The sequence below is a fragment of the Pinus tabuliformis genome, chromosome 6 (assembly GCF_031772625.1).
Source record: "Pinus tabuliformis cultivar Carrire ecotype Pingquan chromosome 6, CPIR1, whole genome shotgun sequence".
NCBI lineage: Eukaryota > Viridiplantae > Streptophyta > Pinopsida > Pinales > Pinaceae > Pinus > Pinus tabuliformis.
The window spans coordinates 2,033,187,627-2,033,194,883 of record NC_142292.1 but is presented as its reverse complement, the minus strand read 5'-3'; positions in this window follow the sequence as shown (position 1 = coordinate 2,033,194,883).

Sequence of the window (7,257 nt, the reverse complement as noted above, 5' to 3'; positions counted from 1 at the left end):
TATGATGGGGAAAAGATCCAAGAGGACTACGGGCTCTGCTGTTACACCTGGAGCAGGACAAGCTGCCCCGGATAAGAAGAAAGGACTTATTTCAGACACTACGTGCACTGGTCTTAACAAGACTACATGGCGAGGCACATATAATTTGTTGGAAGCTGAGCAACCAGAAGTTACAGTATCAGAAGCTACTGCGGACCCACTAAAAAAGTCCGATGCTACTCTTAAGGAGCTGGCCGATTCCTTTCTTCACAGAATTGCTGCCAGAGAGCAAATCCTTCCCTACACTGATGTAGTGCGGTGGGCAATTGAAGAGATTCCAATCATTGACAGAACGTTCCACACAATGGACGAAAGGATTTTCGAGTCTTTTAAGCCAGAACACCTAAGGGAGATGTATCATTTGCCTGAGCCAGAGAAAATCTACAATAAAGAATTCGTGGAGAAGTTTGCAGCTGAAAACGAGGTACCATCCAAGCCCATTCGGGATTGGAGGCAAAACCCGGCCAAACACAAACACGAAAGCTCGGGTAAGTACTCTGTTGATTCCTTGGCTTCCCCATATTGCTATGCAGGAATTATGATGTGTAGGCTGTGGGGGTTACATGATTCTGCCAACTTTGATATAGATATGGTTCCCCTGATGGAGGCTGCGGTTAATAGTATAATCATGGATTGGGCCACCATTCTGTCTGATAAGTTGACTGTAGCTGTTCGGGATTTTAGGGCTAAGTCTGTAGTCTCCGAAAGGAAAATCCCTCCATTTTATTACAGTGCCTACATTATGGACACATTGTGTTTTAATTCTGAGTTTCCTATTCTCGGTTGGAGATGGACAACCCAAGACCCTTCGCCTATTCATATCTACCATCAGAAACTGTGGAAGACCTATTACAAGGACCATCTGCATCAAATCTGCAATGGTCTTATGGTTCCCCTTCATTATTCCATTTTCGATCGGCCCATTCCCAAAATCTCCTATTTGGCTTCCTTTGACTTGCCTGTTGTTGCAAGTTGGTTTGGGGAAGAACATTTTACCTACATTAGAGTCTATGGAAGCCAAACCAAGCCGCATGTTCTTCCTCTGTATGTTCCAGACAAACTGCTAGCCCGAGAGATCTCCTACCAAATTATGGCCGAGAGTGTGACCCAAACTCTCAAGAAAGAAAAGAAGAAAGGTTGGCCCTCTTTTCCATTAAGGATGGGTGTTTTTACTCTGCATAATCTTCTGCATGCCGAAAAGGAGGCTATGAAGATGCAAGCTTTATCCTTTCCCACTTTGCCAGCCAGACTCTATGATCCAAGGAAAACTGCTTTCAATGCCTTAGAACAGGCCAAACTAACAAAGGTTGACCATCAAAAGGATGAGTTTGACGACCTATTCGCAGCTGCAGATTCAATAAGCCAAGCCAGGGAGCTCGCCAAGATGAAATATAACGATGAGAATTTAACTGAGTTCAATAAACTGAGAGAACAGAGGTTGCAAACTCTGCCTCCAAATTTATTGTCACTAACCTCAGCGTCTTCCTCAAGCGAGCCTGGTCGGCAACAGACAAGCCAACCTCCTGTGTTAACTAATGAACAAAAGAAAGAACAGGAGGAGAGGCAAAAGAAGCAGCAGGCAGAGAAGCAGAAAAAGGAGCAGTCAGAAAGGCAGAAGAAGGAGCAAATGGAAAAGCAGCAGAAAGAGCAGAAAGAAAAAGAGCAGAGGAAGCAGAAACAGATAGAGGAACAACGGAAGAAAGATGAAGAAGAAAAACAAAAGGAACAACTGGCAGATAGGCAGAAAAAGGAATTGGCGAATAAGCAAAAAACAGAAACAAGAAGAGAAGCAGAGAAAGGAGGCAGAGGAGCAGCAACGTAAAGAGCTGGAAGAGTAGAAGAGGTTAGAGCAAGAAAAGGAGAAGACTAAATCCCAGACTGGGCAACATGAGCAGACCTCTATAGATCCTGAATTGCTTAAACAATGGAATCAATTTGATTCCATTATCAGTGGAAAAGAAAGCTCTAAAGGCACAGACACCTCCAGGACCGGCAATGCACCGGATACCACTTCTTCTCAGGTTCTAAGCGGAACCAGCGGCCCACCCATGTCAAAGGATGTCGAGGTAATCACCAAAGACCCTTCTGATCAGATTGTGCTCCAGGTGGAAGATATTCCTCCCCTGGACGTTTTCTACAGCCCCAGGCACAAGGCAGTTGTAAAGCGCTCAAGGAAGAGACGAAGGCTTGATCAACCTTCCATCTTTCCTGAGCAAACAGTCACAGGCAATGTGGTCTGGAAGGAAGAATTGGATCCCTCCGATGATCTGACCAAGCTGTCACAGTATGCGGGAGCTTATTCCGCAGCAACCATTGACAAGGCATCGGAGGTAAGTCTTCTCTTGAAAACAAAAGACCAAGAAATTGGTGCATTACAAGCAGAAATAGCGGAGGCGAAAAGCAAGGCGGCGCAGACAGAAGAGCAGTTGCTGGCACAACAGCAAGAAAATAATATATTGACTCAGCAACTGCAAGCTGAAAAACAAAGGATTGACCAGAGCGCAATCCAAAAGCAAAAAGAGCTGTCGGAGGCATTGGCACAATTGAAAGAAGCAAATGAGCTTATGATAAAATCAAAAGATGAGCAAATTGCTCAACTGATGGCACAGCTAGAAGATATCAAAGGCACCAAGAAGGTGGAGACTTTCAGAGCTGAAGCAACTGAAATAAATGGCGCATTAATATCTCTGGTTAGACTCCTATGCCGACAACTTGCCGAAGTTGAGCCATTGTGCGAAACATCAACGACAGTGTGTAAACAGATAGAAAAAGCCAGAAACGAGCTGGATCAAGCCGAGGAAAATGTAGCCAAGTATCTTGATTGGCAAGATAGTGATGTGGGGAAAGCAGCGAACTTGCCTAGAATCTATGAAACATACAAAGACATCCTCTTCATGGAATGGAACACTCAGATAATGAAAGCGGAAAGAGCAGCTTCAAGGTGCAAACTGATTACTGGTAATATTGTTGATTTAGTCAACAATACACTCTATTTGGCCAACATGATCTCTCAATGCACACCTGGGAGCATAACCACGGTGAACATGGTTGAGAAAACAAATTACCATGAACTGGAGGAAAGAAGAAAGTTAATTGCTGGAGTAAATACTTTAACCTCCGACGCATATTGGCTCTTCCTAATCAAACCACACACTCAAAGGTCGGCTCTTAAGTGTTTAACAGATGCCCTCAAATGTCTGATCCCCGACATTCAGGATGCCACATATGATGCCCAGCTCACGTCGCGCCTCCATACTCCACCAGAAGTTGAGCCAATGTTGGCGATATGCCAGCTGAGATTTAAAGGCAAAGAGCCCGCCTGAGGAAGCATCGCCGCCGACTGCCAGATCGCCGAAGAAAAATTTATTGATGCCTGTTAAATAGCTTTTCAGTTTTCTTTTAGATATTTAGAGTAGCTTAGTATTTATAGACCCTTTCATGTTTTTAGAAAGGGTCGTAAAATTTTGTAATAGACTTAAAGGCTGAAGTTTGCACTACTGTGCTTCAGCCTATATTCTTTTGTGAAACTCGACCGATAGTTCTGAATTCATCGGGAAGGCTGTTTTATGCAATTGCGCACTATTGTCTCTTGTTTGGAATGCTTTCTGGTTTGAAGGAAGGACTGTGACATAGCGATAAATATATCGGATTGATTAAGCAGCTTACATGGTACTATTATCTGCATCTGTGTTCTTTCCGTTTATGTGAATTGCTGTGTTATTATTTCCTTTTGCTATCGTTGTATACATGTATGCGCTATAAACAACAGATCTTCATTTCTTTCCACTATTGGATGTCTTGTGATACGCTCTCTCTTTTAATCATGCATGTAGCAATGATATGACTGATAAAAGTGTAGTAATTCGCTATTATCGCTCTGCATAATTAATTATGCAGAGCAATCTTAAATGGTTTAAACATCTATGCTTTAGCACTAGAGTCATCTATATGCCTGTCTTAAAGCACAGATTATCAAATGCTACACTCTAAAGATTGATAAGTCCCGGGATTAGCTTATAGTTAGTATATTTAGCCAATAGTTTTAGTTGTTTAATCATTCCCATCATACCTCATAAGTCACTCATCCATTCCGCTTACTTATAATCTTTTGGGAAACTGGTCCCATCATCCCCAGTCGGAGCCACTATTCCAAACGGAAAAGGAGTTGTACTAAGGTCCGGACCGGGTGGTTTCCCCATTGTTGCTGCAACGATTTTCGGGGCATCAACAGATTCGCAGATCCAAAGTCTCGCTTCTTTTGTTTAAACTTCTGCTCGACCTTGACAGCATACCGGTATGCTGCGCCGAGCGAGGCGATGTTCAGGAACTGTATTTCTTCCTGGATGTACTTGTGCAGGCAGCCACGGTATTTGAGTATCAAATGTTGCTCTGAATCCTTGATACCCAACTTTGTGCGAAGCGTATGGAAAAGATTGGTGAACTCCGGCACGTCTTGGTCCCTTCCCTGCCGCAGCGTGGTCCACTTTATGTATTCATCCTCATAGCTTCCGACAGGGTAGTACTGTTCCTTGATGGCATCCCGGAATGAATCCCAGGTGGGTGCGGCTGAAAATAGTGAGCCAGTACTTTCATCCTTCTGCTCGCAGTAGGTTTCCCACCAGTCCTTGACGTGGGGGGCTGCTTTGAGAAGAGCAAAAACAATCTTTTCCCGACTCGAAAATTCATGAACAGAAAAATAACCCTCTAGCAGATTTAACCATTTATCTACGGCATCGGCGTCTATCTGACCCTCGAATATGGGGATTTCAAAATTAACTTGTACCTTAAAGGGTGTGGCGTTTCCAGAGGAGATGCTGGAAGCCGATGCGCTGCTTCTGGGTAGTCGCTGAAGGATCTGCGCAAAGCTGTCCATCATCGCGTTCCGTTGTCGCTCGAGTGCTTCTTCAAGCAAGATTTTGATGGGATCTCCTGCCCCCTCGTCTTTCTTCTCGTCCGCCATGGGAGGCCGTCGGGATTTGCGAGGCTGGTCTTGCAAAGGTTCAACCAGTTCAAGCCCTAACTCCTTATATCCCGACCTTGTTGGGGACATGCAAAGAAAAACAGAGAAAAGCAGACCGCTCTGATACCACTGATCCAGATTTAAACAGGAACGCAACAAATTACAGAGATAACCATATACACAAAGATGCAGCGGAAATAATACTTCATTTCATTAATGGAAAATACTGAAATATGCTTACAAACAGAAATGGAAATAAACTAGCTAGGGCGATGGTAGCTTATCTCTGAGAAGAGATGTGATGGCTACATGCCTCTGAACTGTGTTACAATGAGGCTCGAAGGCCTATTTATTGTTGAGAAACAATGGAAAAACCCTTAACATTCCAAAACCTAACCCTAGGAGATGAAACGCCAAACTGTGGGCCACGTTTGGGGGTAAGTTGGTACATCAACTTCCCGGGGTCGTAACTTTGGCATATGATCTCCGTTTGACGCGTACAATAGCTCATTAGAAAGATCTATCCGAGCACTATCATTGTTGGAACGGGCAACACCAGTCCATTCCATGGACTCGTGTTGCCCCTGGATTCCCCAAAAAAACGTCGTTTAGGGCCTCAAAACGGCTCCGGAAGTTCAGGACCCAAAAAACTGCTAAAAATAGTAAGTTGTGCTACAATTAAGGAAACTGAAAATGCTGAGAAAGACAATGGTGGGGGTCTAGGTGGACTTGGCAGGTGGCCACCAATATCCACCTGGATCAAAACTAGACCATTTCACTTGCTCCATAGGCAAAGTGCGTTGCATCCCACCTGAATACACACAGTAGGTGCGATGCATGTCAAAAAACCCTTCTATGGGGTGCGATGGGTGAGAAGGGACAAATGGCAGGGTCAATCCGCAAGGTGAAGGAGCATGGAATCTTCCAGAAACCTCTCCTGTGACACTTGCCTCTTTGAATTCGGCCAGGGATGAGTAAGAGATCATCAATCTCCAAGTGGAATCAAGAACTATCGGAGAGAAGACACTAATCAAATCTCAAAAGCTGACTCACCTCCCTTGCAGACATCTATATATGGATCCCTCATCCCAGAGATCCAAAGGCTGGAATTTTGTATCTTGTAAGGAAGTGCTATTGGTTTCTTGGTGCAATATCATAGTGTTGGGTGATCTAAGCTTTTCATGAGGTGAAGAAGGGCTTTCTTGTTGAGAGGATGATGCTGAGCCAGAACAATTGGTTGTAATCCTCTTTTCTCTTTATTGATTATCAATAAAGCTATTCAAGTTTTCCTCCACATTCTTGTATGATTGATGATTTATGCGTTTGTGTGGTCAATGTACATCTGATCTTATATTGTTTATGATAATAGATCTATGTTCTTGGATAGTGTTATGCTGCTTTGATTCTACAGGTACTCCTTGAAGCTGGGTAGACAAGGAAGCGAGTGGCAAAGACCTACCAGAAGAGAGGAATCAAGCAAGGAACCAAGCGCAAGACAGAGGTTGGTCTCCTTATTCTTCTCTTATCTATTTTTCATAAAGGAAAACGAAAGTAGTTTTTATTGTGTTTGTTTCTAAGGTAGCTACCAGCCTTAGTGGGACTAGCAGCTCTGTATAGACACTAGTTTTCCCGATAACAAAATGGCGACTCCACTGGGGAGCAAATAGATTGTTTGTTCATCTACATTTGTTTACTTTATAAACTTACAGATGGAGCCTGAAGTCAAGCCAGCTAGCCTTTGAACTGCATTTGCTATGCAAGTGCAAAGTAGATCAACGTTGCTTCAATCAATCTCCGCGTTTTTTTATGAATTAAACGATTGATTTACAAGCTTTCTAATTGCCCTCGTGCTGGCTCTAGTAACCTCCTTAGATCTAACCCTGTGATTTATTTACTGATTACCACTTGCTCGGCCTAAATTCCTGAACTGAACTACAAACTGTGACCCAGAATCCAATCAAAGTCTCGTCCCTGGTCCAGCGCATTGTCTGTTCTGTGAACTTCAAATGCATCGCACTTCCCGAGTGTAGTAGGTGCATTGCATTTCAGTTTCACTGTGTTACAAGTACGCTGATCAGACAAGGCCTTGTTCCTAAATTTTGGTTTCTGTGTTCACTCTTTTCAGCTCTATTCAGGATTTTTGCTGCCTGTAGTCAGTACACCTCTATTGAAACCCCTTTCCTTGCTGTTATTCTGCCTCCATTGTGCAAAGAACTGTAAATGATTTTATGTATTTTTGAGTCGTTTTCAGTTCTCCT